Here is a 14,341-nt window from a genome sequence, read left to right on the forward strand (position 1 = left end):
AGTCCTTAAGTGGAAGCCGTAGACCACTGCATTATCTGTCGTGAGAGATAATGCATGAAATTTGGTATTCTCGGCACACTCTTGACACTGCAGATCGCAAAATATCGAATTTCCTAACGACTTCCGTAATGGAATGTCCCATGCATCCAGCTCCAAGCACCATTCTGTGTCCAAAGTATGTTAACTCCCGTGGTGCGGCAAAAATCACGTTGGAAACTTTTTGACATCGACTGAGTACAACTTGCAGCTCCGCCAATACACTGTCCTTTTAATACTCTGTGTACACGACTCTATCGCCGTCTGTGTTTGTTGGAACTTCTTTATTTAAATGATTTTACGTAAACTGCTGAATGTAAGTGAACCTTCTTAAACTGCTGAACCTTCTTAAACTGCTGAATCCGTCTGTGTATGTTGGAATTTCTTTATTTAAATGATTTTATGTAAACTGCTGAATGTAAGTGAACCTTCTTAAACTGCTGAATGAAACTAAATGTACTGTCTCTTTGCTACATTATCATTTCAACACTGACCCACAATATCCTAGCGCAACGCAAACTGACTGCTCAAAAATGATAACCTGACATAAAATAATTAATACAAAGGAATGACCCTTACTATGACCACTCCTCCTATTCATTAGTTACAATATTCAACGGTAACGCGATCTTACTGCTTTCAAATTAACTCAAGAAAACGGCCCTGAATAAGAGGAATGCTGACAATAACCTATACCTTTCATAAGTTACTCACCTAACAAAAATCTTCAATACACGAACTACAGCAAAGCCGCAAACACCAATACTGCCAGCTAAATAAAAAGAGTCTAACTACTGAAGGCTCTAACTACCGATAGGCATGTGGTTAGCAAAGGAAAGATTTTTTTGCAGAGCAAACAATGTATGTTTAGCATGAGATTTTCACTCTGCAGCGCAGTGTGCGCTGATATGAAGCTTCCTGGCAGATTAAAACTGAGTGCCCGACCGAGACTCGAACTCGGGACCTTTGCCTTTCGCGGGCAAGTGCCCTACCAACTGAGCTACCGAAGCACGACTCACGCCCGCTACTCACAGCTTTACTTCTGGCAGTACCTCGTCTCCTACCTGCCTCGGTCGGGCACTCAGTTTTAATCTGCCAGGAAGTTTCATATCAGCGCACACTCCGCTGCAGAGTGAAAATCTCATTCTGGAAACATCCCCCAGGCTGTGGCTAAGCCATGTCTCCGCAATATCCTTTCTTTCAGGAGTGCTAGTTCTGCAAGGTTCGCAGGAGAGCTTCTGTAAAGTTTGGAAGGTAGGAGACGAGGTACTGCCAGAAGTAAAGTTGTGAGTACCGGGCGTGAGTCGTGCTTCGGTAGCTCAGCTGGTAGAGCACTTGCCCGCGAAAGGCAAAGGTCCCGAGTTCGAGTCTAGGTCGGGCACACAGTTTTACTCTGCCAGGAAGTTTCATATCAGCGCACACTCCGCTGCAGAGTGAAAATCTCATTCTGGAAACATCCCCCAGGCTGTGGCTAAGCCATGTCTCCGCAATATCCTTTCTTTCAGGAGTCCTAGTTCTGCAAGGTTCGCAGGAGGGCTTCTGTAAAGTTTGGAAGGTAGGAGACGAGGTACTGGCAGAAGTAAAGCTGTGAGTACCGGGCGTGAGTTGTGCTTCGGTAGCTCAGTTGGTAGAGCACTTGCCCACGAAAGGCAAAGGTCCCGAGTTCGAGTCTCGGTCGGGCACACAGTTTTAATCTGCCAGGAAGTTTCATATCAGCGCACACTCCGCTGCAAAGTGAAAATGTCATCCTGGAAACATCCCCCAGGCTGTGGCTAAGCCATGTCTCCGCAATATCCTTTCTTTCAGGAGTGCTAGTTCTGCAAGGTTCGCAGGCGAGCTTCCGTAAAGTTTGGAAGGTAGGAGACGCGGTACTGCCAGAAGTAAAGCTGTGAGTACCGGGCGTGAGTCGTGCTTCGGTAGCTCAGTTGGTAGAGCACTTGCCCACGAAAGGCAAAGGTCCCGATTTCGAGTCGCGGTCGGGCACACAGTTTTAATCTGCCAGGAAGTTTCATATCAGCGCACACTCCGCTGCAGAGTGAAAATCTCATTCTGGAAACATCCCCCAGGCTGTGGCTAAGCCATGTCTCCGCAATATCCTTTCCTTCAGGAGTGCTAGTTCTGCAAGGTTCGCAGGAGAGCTTCTGTAAAGTTTGGAAGGTAGGAGACGAGGTACTGGCAGAAGTAAAGCTGTGAGTACCGGGCGTGAGTCGTGCTTCGGTAGCTCAGTTGGTAGAGCACTTGCCCCCAACAGGCAAAGGTCCCGACTTAGAGTCTCGGTCGGGCACACAGTTTTAATCTGCCAGGAAGTTTCATATCAGCGCACACTCCGCTGCAGAGTGAAAATCTGATTCTGGAAACATCCCCCAGGCTGTGGCTAAGCCATGTCTCCACAATATCCTTTCTTTCAGGAGTGCTATTTCTGCAAGGTTCGCAGGAGAGCTTCTGTAAAGTTTGGAAGGTAGGAGACGAGGTACTGCCAGAATTAAAGCTGTGAGTACCACGCGTGAGTCGTGCTTCGGTAGCTCAGTTGGTAGAGCACTTGCCCACGAAAGGCAAATGTCCCGAGTTCGAGTCTCGGTCGGGCACACAGTTTTAATCTGCCAGGAAGTTTCATGTCAGCGCACACTCCGCTGCAGAGTGAAAATCTAATTCTGGAAACATCCCCCAGGCTGTGGCTAAGCCATGTCTCCACAATATCCTTTCTTTCAGGAGTGCTATTTCTGCAAGGTTCGCAGGAGAGCTTCTGTAAAGTTTGGAATGTAGGAGACGAGGTACTGCCAGAAGTAAAGCTGTGAGTACCACGCGTGAGTCGTGCTTCGGTAGCTCAGTTGGTAGAGCACTTGCCCGCGAAAGGCAAAGGTCCCGAGTTCGAGTCTCAGTCGGGCACACAGTTTTAATCTGCCAGGAAGTTTCATATCAGCGCACACTCCGCTGCAGAGTGAAAATCTCGTTCTGGAAACATCCCCGAGGCTGTGGCTAAGCCATGTCTCCGCAATATCCTTTCTTTCAGGAGTGCTAGTTCTGCAAGGTTCGCAGGAGAGCTTCTGTAAAGTTTGGAAGGTAAGAGACGAGGTACTGCCAGAAGTAAAGCTGTGAGTACCAGGCGTGAGTCGTGCTTCGGTAGCTCAGTTGGTAGAGCACTTGCCCACGAAAGGCAAAGGTCCGGAGTTCGAGTCTCGGTCGGGCACACAGTTTTAATCTGCCAGGAAGTTTCATATCAGCGCACACTCCGCTGCAGAGTGAAAATCTCATTCTGGAAACATCCCCCAGGCTGTGGGTAAGCCATGTCTCCACAATATCCTTTCTTTCAGGAGTGCTAGTTCTGCAAAGTTCGCAGGAGAGCTTCTGTAAAGTTTGGAAGGTAGGAGACGAGGTACTGCCAGAATTAAAGCTGTGAGTACCGTGGGCGTGAGTCGTGCTTCGGTAGCTCAGTTGGTAGAGCACTTGCCCACGAAAGGCAAATGTCCCGAGTTCGAGTCTCGGTCGGGCACACAGTTTTAATCTGCCAGGAAGTTTCATGTCAGCGCACACTCCGCTGCAGAGTGAAAATCTCATTCTGGAAACATCCCCCAGGCTGTGGCTAAGCCATGTCTCCGCAATATCCTTTCTTTCAGGAGTGCTAGTTCTGCAAGGTTCGCAGGAGAGCTTCTGTAAAGTTTGGAATGTAGGAGACGAGGTACTGCCAGAAGTAAAGCTGTGAGTACCTGGCGTGAGTCGTGCTTCGGTAGCTCAGTTGGTAGAGCACTTGCCCGCGAAAGGCAAAGGTCCCGAGTTCGAGTCTCGGTCGGGCACACAGTTTTAATCTGCCAGGAAGTTTCATGTCAGCGCACACTCCGCTGCAGAGTGAAAATCTCATTCTGGAAACATCCCCCAGGCTGTGGCTAAGCCATGTCTCAGCAATATCCTTTCTTTCAGGAGTGCTGGTTCTTCAAGGTTCGCAGGAGAGCTTCTGTAAAGTTTGGAATGTAGGAGACAAGGTACTGCCAGAAGTAAAGCTGTGAGTACCGCGCGTGAGTCGTGCTTCGGTAGCTCAGTTGGTAGAGCACTTGCCCGCGAAAGGCAAAGGTCCCGAGTTCGAGTCTCGGTCGGGCACACAGTTTTAATCTGCCAGGAAGTTTCATATCAGCGCACACTTTGAACAGAGTGAAAATCTCATTCTGGAAACATCCCCCAGGCTGTGGCTAAGCCATGTCTACGCAATATCCTTTCTTTCAGGAGTGCTGGTTCTGCAAGGTTCGCAGGAGAGCTTCTGTAAAGTTTGGAATGTAGGAGACGAGGTCCTGGCAGAAGTAAATCTGTGAGTGCCGGGCGTGAGTCGTGCTTCGGTAGCTCAGTTGGTAGAGCACTTGCCCGCGAAAGGCAAAGGTCCTGAGTTCGAGTCTCGGTCGGGCACACAGTTTTAATCTGCCAGGAAGTTTCATGTCAGCGCACACTCCGCTGCAGAGTGAAAATCTCATTCTGGAAACATCCCCCAGGCTGTGGCTAAGCCATGTCTCAGCAATATCCTTTCTTTCAGGAGTGCTGGTTCTTCAAGGTTCGCAGGAGAGCTTCTGTAAAGTTTGGAATGTAGGAGACGAGGTACTGGCAGAAATAAAGCTGTGAGTGCCGGGCGTGAGTCGTGCTTCGGTAGCTCAGTTGGTAGAGCACTTGCCCGCGGAAGGCAAAGGTCCCGAGTTCGAGTCTCGGTCGGGCACACAGTTTTAATCTGCCAGGAAGTTTCATATCAGCGCACACTCCGCTGCAGAGTGAAAATCTCATTCTGGAAACATCCCCCAGGCTGTGGCTAAGCCATGTCTCCGCAATATCCTTTCTTTCAGGAGTGCTGGTTCTGCAAGGTGCGCAGGAGAGCTTCTGTAAAGTTTGGAATGTAGGAGACGAGGTACTGGCAGAAGTAAAGCTGTGAGTGCCGGGCGTGAGTCGTGCTTCGGTAGCTCAGTTGGTAGAGCACTTGCCCGCGAAAGGCAAAGGTCCCGAGTTCGAGTCTCGGTCGGGCACACAGTTTTAATCTGCCAGGAAGTTTCATATCAGCGCACACTCCGCTGCAGAGTGAAAATCTCATTCTGGAAACATCCCCCAGGCTGTGGCTAAGCCATGTCTCCGCAATATCCTTTCTTTCAGGAGTGCTGGTTCTGCAAGGTTCGCAGGAGAGCTTCTGTAAAGTTTGGAATGTAGGAGACGAGGTACTGGCAGAAGTAAAGCTGTGAGTGATGGGCGTGAGTCGTGCTTCGGTAGCTCAGTTGGTAGAGCACTTGCCCGCGAAAGGCAAAGGTCCCGAGTTCGAGTCTCGGTCGGGCACACAGTTTTAATCTGCCAGGAAGTTTCATATCAGCGCACACTCCGCTGCAGAGTGAAAATATCATTCTGGAAACATCCCTCAGGCTGTGGCTAAGCCATGTCTCCGCAATATCCTTTCTTTCAGGAGTGCTATTTCTGCAAGTTTCGCAGGAGAGCTTCTGTAAAGTTTGGAATGTAGGAGACGAGGTACTGGCAGAAGTAAAGCTGTGAGTACCGGGCGTGAGTCGTGCTTCGGTAGCTCAGTTGGTAGAGCAATTGACCGCGAAAGGCAAAGGTCCCGAGTTCGAGTCTCGGTCGGGCACACAGTTTTAATCTGCCAGGAAGTTTCATATCAGCGCACACTCCGCTGCAGAGTGAAAGTCTCATTCTGGGAACATCCCCTAGGCTGTGGCTGAGCCATGTCTCCGCAATATCCTTTATTTCAGGAGTGCTAGTTCTGCAAGGTTCGCAGGAGAGCTTCTGTAAAGTTTGGAAGGTAGGAGATGAGGTACTGCCAGAAGTAAAGCTGTGAGTACCGGGCGTGAGTCGTGCTTCGGTAGCTCAGTTGGTAGAGCACTTGCCCACGAAAGGCAAATGTCCCGAGTTCGAGTCTCGGTCGGGCACACAGTTTTAATCTGCCAGGAAGTTTCATGTCAGCGCACACTCCGCTGCAGAGTGAAAATCTCATTCTGGAAACATCCCCCAGGCTGTGGCTAAGCCATGTCTCCGCAATATCCTTTCTTTCAGGAGTGCTAGTTCTGCAAGGTACGCAGGAGAGCTTCTGTAAAGTTTGGAATGTAGGAGACGAGGTACTGCCAGAAGTAAAGCTGTGAGTACCGGGCGTGAGTCGTGCTTCGGTAGCTCAGTTGGTAGAGCACTTGCCCGCGAAAGGCAAAGGTCCTGAGTTCGAGTCTCGGTCGGGCACACAGTTTTAATCTGCCAGGAAGTTTCATATCAGCGCACACTCCGCTGCAGAGTGAAAATCTCATTCTGGAAACATCCCCCAGGCTGTGGCTAAGCCATGTCTACGCAATATCCTTTCTTTCAGGAGTGCTGGTTATGCAAGGTTCGCAGGAGACCTTCTGTAAAGTTTGGAATGTAGGAGACGAGGTACTGGCAGAAGTAAAGCTGTGAGTGCCGGGCGTGAGTCGTGCTTCGGTAGCTCAGTTGGTAGAGCACTTGCCCGCGGAAGGCAAAGGTCCCGAGTTCGAGTCTCGGTCGGGCACACAGTTTCAATCTGCCAGGAAGTTTCATGTCAGCGCACACCCCGCTGCAGAGTGAAAATCTCATTCTGGAAACATCCCCCAGGCTGTGGCTAAGCCATGTCTCCGCAATATCCTTTCTTTCAGGAGTGCTGGTTCTGCAAGGTTCGCAGGAGAGCTTCTGTAAAGTTTGGAATGTAGGAGACAAGGTACTGCCAGAAGTAAAGCTGTGAGTACCGCGCGTGAGTCGTGCTTCGGTAGCTCAGTTGGTAGAGCACTTGCCCGCGAAAGGCAAAGGTCCCGAGTTCGAGTCTCGGTCGGGCACACAGTTTTAATCTGCCAGGAAGTTTCATATCAGCGCACACTTTGAACAGAGTGAAAATCTCATTCTGGAAACATCCCCCAGGCTGTGGCTAAGCCATGTCTCCGCAATATCCTTTCTTTCAGGAGTGCTGGTTCTGCAAGGTGCGCAGGAGAGCTTCTGTAAAGTTTGGAATGTAGGAGACGAGGTACTGGCAGAAGTAAAGCTGTGAGTGCCGGGCGTGAGTCGTGCTTCGGTAGCTCAGTTGGTAGAGCACTTGCCCGCGAAAGGCAAAGGTCCCGAGTTCGAGTCTCGGTCGGGCACACAGTTTTAATCTGCCAGGAAGTTTCATATCAGCGCACACTCCGCTGCAGAGTGAAAATCTCATTCTGGAAACATCCCCCAGGCTGTGGCTAAGCCATGTCTCCGCAATATCCTTTCTTTCAGGAGTGCTGGTTCTGCAAGGTTCGCAGGAGAGCTTCTGTAAAGTTTGGAATGTAGGAGACGAGGTACTGGCAGAAGTAAAGCTGTGAGTGATGGGCGTGAGTCGTGCTTCGGTAGCTCAGTTGGTAGAGCACTTGCCCGCGAAAGGCAAAGGTCCCGAGTTCGAGTCTCGGTCGGGCACACAGTTTTAATCTGCCAGGAAGTTTCATATCAGCGCACACTCCGCTGCAGAGTGAAAATATCATTCTGGAAACATCCCTCAGGCTGTGGCTAAGCCATGTCTCCGCAATATCCTTTCTTTCAGGAGTGCTATTTCTGCAAGTTTCGCAGGAGAGCTTCTGTAAAGTTTGGAATGTAGGAGACGAGGTACTGGCAGAAGTAAAGCTGTGAGTACCGGGCGTGAGTCGTGCTTCGGTAGCTCAGTTGGTAGAGCAATTGCCCGCGAAAGGCAAAGGTCCCGAGTTCGAGTCTCGGTCGGGCACACAGTTTTAATCTGCCAGGAAGTTTCATATCAGCGCACACTCCGCTGCAGAGTGAAAGTCTCATTCTGGGAACATCCCCTAGGCTGTGGCTGAGCCATGTCTCCGCAATATCCTTTATTTCAGGAGTGCTAGTTCTGCAAGGTTCGCAGGAGAGCTTCTGTAAAGTTTGGAAGGTAGGAGATGAGGTACTGCCAGAAGTAAAGCTGTGAGTACCGGGCGTGAGTCGTGCTTCGGTAGCTCAGTTGGTAGAGCACTTGCCCACGAAAGGCAAATGTCCCGAGTTCGAGTCTCGGTCGGGCACACAGTTTTAATCTGCCAGGAAGTTTCATGTCAGCGCACACTCCGCTGCAGAGTGAAAATCTCATTCTGGAAACATCCCCCAGGCTGTGGCTAAGCCATGTCTCCGCAATATCCTTTCTTTCAGGAGTGCTAGTTCTGCAAGGTTCGCAGGAGAGCTTCTGTAAAGTTTGGAATGTAGGAGACGAGGTACTGCCAGAAGTAAAGCTGTGAGTACCGGGCGTGAGTCGTGCTTCGGTAGCTCAGTTGGTAGAGCACTTGCCCGCGAAAGGCAAAGGTCCCGAGTTCGAGTCTCGGTCGGGCACACAGTTTTAATCTGCCAGGAAGTTTCATATCAGCGCACACTCCGCTGCAGAGTGAAAATCTCATTCTGGAAACATCCCCCAGGCTGTGGCTAAGCCATGTCTACGCAATATCCTTTCTTTCAGGAGTGCTGGTTATGCAAGGTTCGCAGGAGACCTTCTGTAAAGTTTGGAATGTAGGAGACGAGGTACTGGCAGAAGTAAAGCTGTGAGTGCCGGGCGTGAGTCGTGCTTCGGTAGCTCAGTTGGTAGAGCACTTGCCCGCGGAAGGCAAAGGTCCCGAGTTCGAGTCTCGGTCGGGCACACAGTTTCAATCTGCCAGGAAGTTTCATGTCAGCGCACACCCCGCTGCAGAGTGAAAATCTCATTCTGGAAACATCCCCCAGGCTGTGGCTAAGCCATGTCTCCGCAATATCCTTTCTTTCAGGAGTGCTGGTTCTGCAAGGTTCGCAGGAGAGCTTCTGTAAAGTTTGGAATGTAGGAGACAAGGTACTGCCAGAAGTAAAGCTGTGAGTACCGCGCGTGAGTCGTGCTTCGGTAGCTCAGTTGGTAGAGCACTTGCCCGCGAAAGGCAAAGGTCCCGAGTTCGAGTCTCGGTCGGGCACACAGTTTTAATCTGCCAGGAAGTTTCATATCAGCGCACACTTTGAACAGAGTGAAAATCTCATTCTGGAAACATCCCCCAGGCTGTGGCTAAGCCATGTCTCCGCAATATCCTTTCTTTCAGGAGTGCTGGTTCTGCAAGGTGCGCAGGAGAGCTTCTGTAAAGTTTGGAATGTAGGAGACGAGGTACTGGCAGAAGTAAAGCTGTGAGTGCCGGGCGTGAGTCGTGCTTCGGTAGCTCAGTTGGTAGAGCACTTGCCCGCGAAAGGCAAAGGTCCCGAGTTCGAGTCTCGGTCGGGCACACAGTTTTAATCTGCCAGGAAGTTTCATATCAGCGCACACTCCGCTGCAGAGTGAAAATCTCATTCTGGAAACATCCCCCAGGCTGTGGCTAAGCCATGTCTCCGCAATATCCTTTCTTTCAGGAGTGCTGGTTCTGCAAGGTTCGCAGGAGAGCTTCTGTAAAGTTTGGAATGTAGGAGACGAGGTACTGGCAGAAGTAAAGCTGTGAGTGCCGGGCGTGAGTCGTGCTTCGGTAGCTCAGTTGGTAGAGCACTTGCCCACGAAAGGCAAAGGTCCCGATTTCGAGTCGCGGTCGGGCACACAGTTTTAATCTGCCAGGAAGTTTCATATCAGCGCACACTCCGCTGCAGAGTGAAAATCTCATTCTGGAAACATCCCCCAGGCTGTGGCTAAGCCATGTCTCCGCAATATCCTTTCCTTCAGGAGTGCTAGTTCTGCAAGGTTCGCAGGAGAGCTTCTGTAAAGTTTGGAAGGTAGGAGACGAGGTACTGGCAGAAGTAAAGCTGTGAGTACCGGGCGTGAGTCGTGCTTCGGTAGCTCAGTTGGTAGAGCACTTGCCCCCAACAGGCAAAGGTCCCGACTTAGAGTCTCGGTCGGGCACACAGTTTTAATCTGCCAGGAAGTTTCATATCAGCGCACACTCCGCTGCAGAGTGAAAATCTGATTCTGGAAACATCCCCCAGGCTGTGGCTAAGCCATGTCTCCACAATATCCTTTCTTTCAGGAGTGCTATTTCTGCAAGGTTCGCAGGAGAGCTTCTGTAAAGTTTGGAAGGTAGGAGACGAGGTACTGCCAGAATTAAAGCTGTGAGTACCACGCGTGAGTCGTGCTTCGGTAGCTCAGTTGGTAGAGCACTTGCCCACGAAAGGCAAATGTCCCGAGTTCGAGTCTCGGTCGGGCACACAGTTTTAATCTGCCAGGAAGTTTCATGTCAGCGCACACTCCGCTGCAGAGTGAAAATCTAATTCTGGAAACATCCCCCAGGCTGTGGCTAAGCCATGTCTCCACAATATCCTTTCTTTCAGGAGTGCTATTTCTGCAAGGTTCGCAGGAGAGCTTCTGTAAAGTTTGGAATGTAGGAGACGAGGTACTGCCAGAAGTAAAGCTGTGAGTACCACGCGTGAGTCGTGCTTCGGTAGCTCAGTTGGTAGAGCACTTGCCCGCGAAAGGCAAAGGTCCCGAGTTCGAGTCTCAGTCGGGCACACAGTTTTAATCTGCCAGGAAGTTTCATATCAGCGCACACTCCGCTGCAGAGTGAAAATCTCGTTCTGGAAACATCCCCGAGGCTGTGGCTAAGCCATGTCTCCGCAATATCCTTTCTTTCAGGAGTGCTAGTTCTGCAAGGTTCGCAGGAGAGCTTCTGTAAAGTTTGGAAGGTAAGAGACGAGGTACTGCCAGAAGTAAAGCTGTGAGTACCAGGCGTGAGTCGTGCTTCGGTAGCTCAGTTGGTAGAGCACTTGCCCACGAAAGGCAAAGGTCCGGAGTTCGAGTCTCGGTCGGGCACACAGTTTTAATCTGCCAGGAAGTTTCATATCAGCGCACACTCCGCTGCAGAGTGAAAATCTCATTCTGGAAACATCCCCCAGGCTGTGGGTAAGCCATGTCTCCACAATATCCTTTCTTTCAGGAGTGCTAGTTCTGCAAAGTTCGCAGGAGAGCTTCTGTAAAGTTTGGAAGGTAGGAGACGAGGTACTGCCAGAATTAAAGCTGTGAGTACCGTGGGCGTGAGTCGTGCTTCGGTAGCTCAGTTGGTAGAGCACTTGCCCACGAAAGGCAAATGTCCCGAGTTCGAGTCTCGGTCGGGCACACAGTTTTAATCTGCCAGGAAGTTTCATGTCAGCGCACACTCCGCTGCAGAGTGAAAATCTCATTCTGGAAACATCCCCCAGGCTGTGGCTAAGCCATGTCTCAGCAATATCCTTTCTTTCAGGAGTGCTGGTTCTTCAAGGTTCGCAGGAGAGCTTCTGTAAAGTTTGGAATGTAGGAGACAAGGTACTGCCAGAAGTAAAGCTGTGAGTACCGCGCGTGAGTCGTGCTTCGGTAGCTCAGTTGGTAGAGCACTTGCCCGCGAAAGGCAAAGGTCCCGAGTTCGAGTCTCGGTCGGGCACACAGTTTTAATCTGCCAGGAAGTTTCATATCAGCGCACACTTTGAACAGAGTGAAAATCTCATTCTGGAAACATCCCCCAGGCTGTGGCTAAGCCATGTCTACGCAATATCCTTTCTTTCAGGAGTGCTGGTTCTGCAAGGTTCGCAGGAGAGCTTCTGTAAAGTTTGGAATGTAGGAGACGAGGTCCTGGCAGAAGTAAATCTGTGAGTGCCGGGCGTGAGTCGTGCTTCGGTAGCTCAGTTGGTAGAGCACTTGCCCGCGAAAGGCAAAGGTCCTGAGTTCGAGTCTCGGTCGGGCACACAGTTTTAATCTGCCAGGAAGTTTCATGTCAGCGCACACTCCGCTGCAGAGTGAAAATCTCATTCTGGAAACATCCCCCAGGCTGTGGCTAAGCCATGTCTCAGCAATATCCTTTCTTTCAGGAGTGCTGGTTCTTCAAGGTTCGCAGGAGAGCTTCTGTAAAGTTTGGAATGTAGGAGACGAGGTACTGGCAGAAATAAAGCTGTGAGTGCCGGGCGTGAGTCGTGCTTCGGTAGCTCAGTTGGTAGAGCACTTGCCCGCGGAAGGCAAAGGTCCCGAGTTCGAGTCTCGGTCGGGCACACAGTTTTAATCTGCCAGGAAGTTTCATATCAGCGCACACTCCGCTGCAGAGTGAAAATCTCATTCTGGAAACATCCCCCAGGCTGTGGCTAAGCCATGTCTCCGCAATATCCTTTCTTTCAGGAGTGCTGGTTCTGCAAGGTGCGCAGGAGAGCTTCTGTAAAGTTTGGAATGTAGGAGACGAGGTACTGGCAGAAGTAAAGCTGTGAGTGCCGGGCGTGAGTCGTGCTTCGGTAGCTCAGTTGGTAGAGCACTTGCCCGCGAAAGGCAAAGGTCCCGAGTTCGAGTCTCGGTCGGGCACACAGTTTTAATCTGCCAGGAAGTTTCATATCAGCGCACACTCCGCTGCAGAGTGAAAATCTCATTCTGGAAACATCCCCCAGGCTGTGGCTAAGCCATGTCTCCGCAATATCCTTTCTTTCAGGAGTGCTGGTTCTGCAAGGTTCGCAGGAGAGCTTCTGTAAAGTTTGGAATGTAGGAGACGAGGTACTGGCAGAAGTAAAGCTGTGAGTGATGGGCGTGAGTCGTGCTTCGGTAGCTCAGTTGGTAGAGCACTTGCCCGCGAAAGGCAAAGGTCCCGAGTTCGAGTCTCGGTCGGGCACACAGTTTTAATCTGCCAGGAAGTTTCATATCAGCGCACACTCCGCTGCAGAGTGAAAATATCATTCTGGAAACATCCCTCAGGCTGTGGCTAAGCCATGTCTCCGCAATATCCTTTCTTTCAGGAGTGCTATTTCTGCAAGTTTCGCAGGAGAGCTTCTGTAAAGTTTGGAATGTAGGAGACGAGGTACTGGCAGAAGTAAAGCTGTGAGTACCGGGCGTGAGTCGTGCTTCGGTAGCTCAGTTGGTAGAGCAATTGCCCGCGAAAGGCAAAGGTCCCGAGTTCGAGTCTCGGTCGGGCACACAGTTTTAATCTGCCAGGAAGTTTCATATCAGCGCACACTCCGCTGCAGAGTGAAAGTCTCATTCTGGGAACATCCCCTAGGCTGTGGCTGAGCCATGTCTCCGCAATATCCTTTATTTCAGGAGTGCTAGTTCTGCAAGGTTCGCAGGAGAGCTTCTGTAAAGTTTGGAAGGTAGGAGATGAGGTACTGCCAGAAGTAAAGCTGTGAGTACCGGGCGTGAGTCGTGCTTCGGTAGCTCAGTTGGTAGAGCACTTGCCCACGAAAGGCAAATGTCCCGAGTTCGAGTCTCGGTCGGGCACACAGTTTTAATCTGCCAGGAAGTTTCATGTCAGCGCACACTCCGCTGCAGAGTGAAAATCTCATTCTGGAAACATCCCCCAGGCTGTGGCTAAGCCATGTCTCCGCAATATCCTTTCTTTCAGGAGTGCTAGTTCTGCAAGGTTCGCAGGAGAGCTTCTGTAAAGTTTGGAATGTAGGAGACGAGGTACTGCCAGAAGTAAAGCTGTGAGTACCGGGCGTGAGTCGTGCTTCGGTAGCTCAGTTGGTAGAGCACTTGCCCGCGAAAGGCAAAGGTCCCGAGTTCGAGTCTCGGTCGGGCACACAGTTTTAATCTGCCAGGAAGTTTCATATCAGCGCACACTCCGCTGCAGAGTGAAAATCTCATTCTGGAAACATCCCCCAGGCTGTGGCTAAGCCATGTCTACGCAATATCCTTTCTTTCAGGAGTGCTGGTTATGCAAGGTTCGCAGGAGACCTTCTGTAAAGTTTGGAATGTAGGAGACGAGGTACTGGCAGAAGTAAAGCTGTGAGTGCCGGGCGTGAGTCGTGCTTCGGTAGCTCAGTTGGTAGAGCACTTGCCCGCGGAAGGCAAAGGTCCCGAGTTCGAGTCTCGGTCGGGCACACAGTTTCAATCTGCCAGGAAGTTTCATGTCAGCGCACACCCCGCTGCAGAGTGAAAATCTCATTCTGGAAACATCCCCCAGGCTGTGGCTAAGCCATGTCTCCGCAATATCCTTTCTTTCAGGAGTGCTGGTTCTGCAAGGTTCGCAGGAGAGCTTCTGTAAAGTTTGGAATGTAGGAGACAAGGTACTGCCAGAAGTAAAGCTGTGAGTACCGCGCGTGAGTCGTGCTTCGGTAGCTCAGTTGGTAGAGCACTTGCCCGCGAAAGGCAAAGGTCCCGAGTTCGAGTCTCGGTCGGGCACACAGTTTTAATCTGCCAGGAAGTTTCATATCAGCGCACACTTTGAACAGAGTGAAAATCTCATTCTGGAAACATCCCCCAGGCTGTGGCTAAGCCATGTCTCCGCAATATCCTTTCTTTCAGGAGTGCTGGTTCTGCAAGGTGCGCAGGAGAGCTTCTGTAAAGTTTGGAATGTAGGAGACGAGGTACTGGCAGAAGTAAAGCTGTGAGTGCCGGGCGTGAGTCGTGCTTCGGTAGCTCAGTTGGTAGAGCACTTGCCCGCGAAAGGCAAAGGTCCCGAGT

At 50.8% G+C, this 14,341-nt stretch overlaps 7 non-coding genes across 7 annotated transcripts; all 7 read left to right on the forward strand.

The window, feature by feature from the left end:
- Positions 1–4,655: 4,655 nt before the first annotated feature.
- Positions 4,656–4,730, forward strand: Trnap-cgg. The gene has a single exon. It is a non-coding gene; the product is annotated as a tRNA-Pro (tRNA).
- Positions 4,731–6,461: 1,731 nt separating this feature from the next.
- Positions 6,462–6,536, forward strand: Trnap-cgg. Its single transcript has one exon. It is a non-coding gene; the product is annotated as a tRNA-Pro (tRNA).
- Positions 6,537–7,664: 1,128 nt separating this feature from the next.
- On the forward strand, positions 7,665–7,739 carry Trnas-cga. Its single transcript has one exon. It is a non-coding gene; the product is annotated as a tRNA-Ser (tRNA).
- An 828-nt stretch (positions 7,740–8,567) lies between these two features.
- Positions 8,568–8,642, forward strand: Trnap-cgg. Its single transcript has one exon. It is a non-coding gene; the product is annotated as a tRNA-Pro (tRNA).
- A 3,236-nt stretch (positions 8,643–11,878) lies between these two features.
- Positions 11,879–11,953, forward strand: Trnap-cgg. The gene has a single exon. It is a non-coding gene; the product is annotated as a tRNA-Pro (tRNA).
- Positions 11,954–12,781: 828 nt separating this feature from the next.
- On the forward strand, positions 12,782–12,856 carry Trnas-cga. Its single transcript has one exon. It is a non-coding gene; the product is annotated as a tRNA-Ser (tRNA).
- An 828-nt stretch (positions 12,857–13,684) lies between these two features.
- Trnap-cgg lies at positions 13,685–13,759 on the forward strand. Its single transcript has one exon. It is a non-coding gene; the product is annotated as a tRNA-Pro (tRNA).
- Positions 13,760–14,341: the final 582 nt, after the last annotated feature.

The sequence above is a fragment of the Schistocerca piceifrons genome, chromosome 10, assembly GCF_021461385.2.
Source record: "Schistocerca piceifrons isolate TAMUIC-IGC-003096 chromosome 10, iqSchPice1.1, whole genome shotgun sequence".
Lineage (NCBI taxonomy): Eukaryota > Metazoa > Arthropoda > Insecta > Orthoptera > Acrididae > Schistocerca > Schistocerca piceifrons.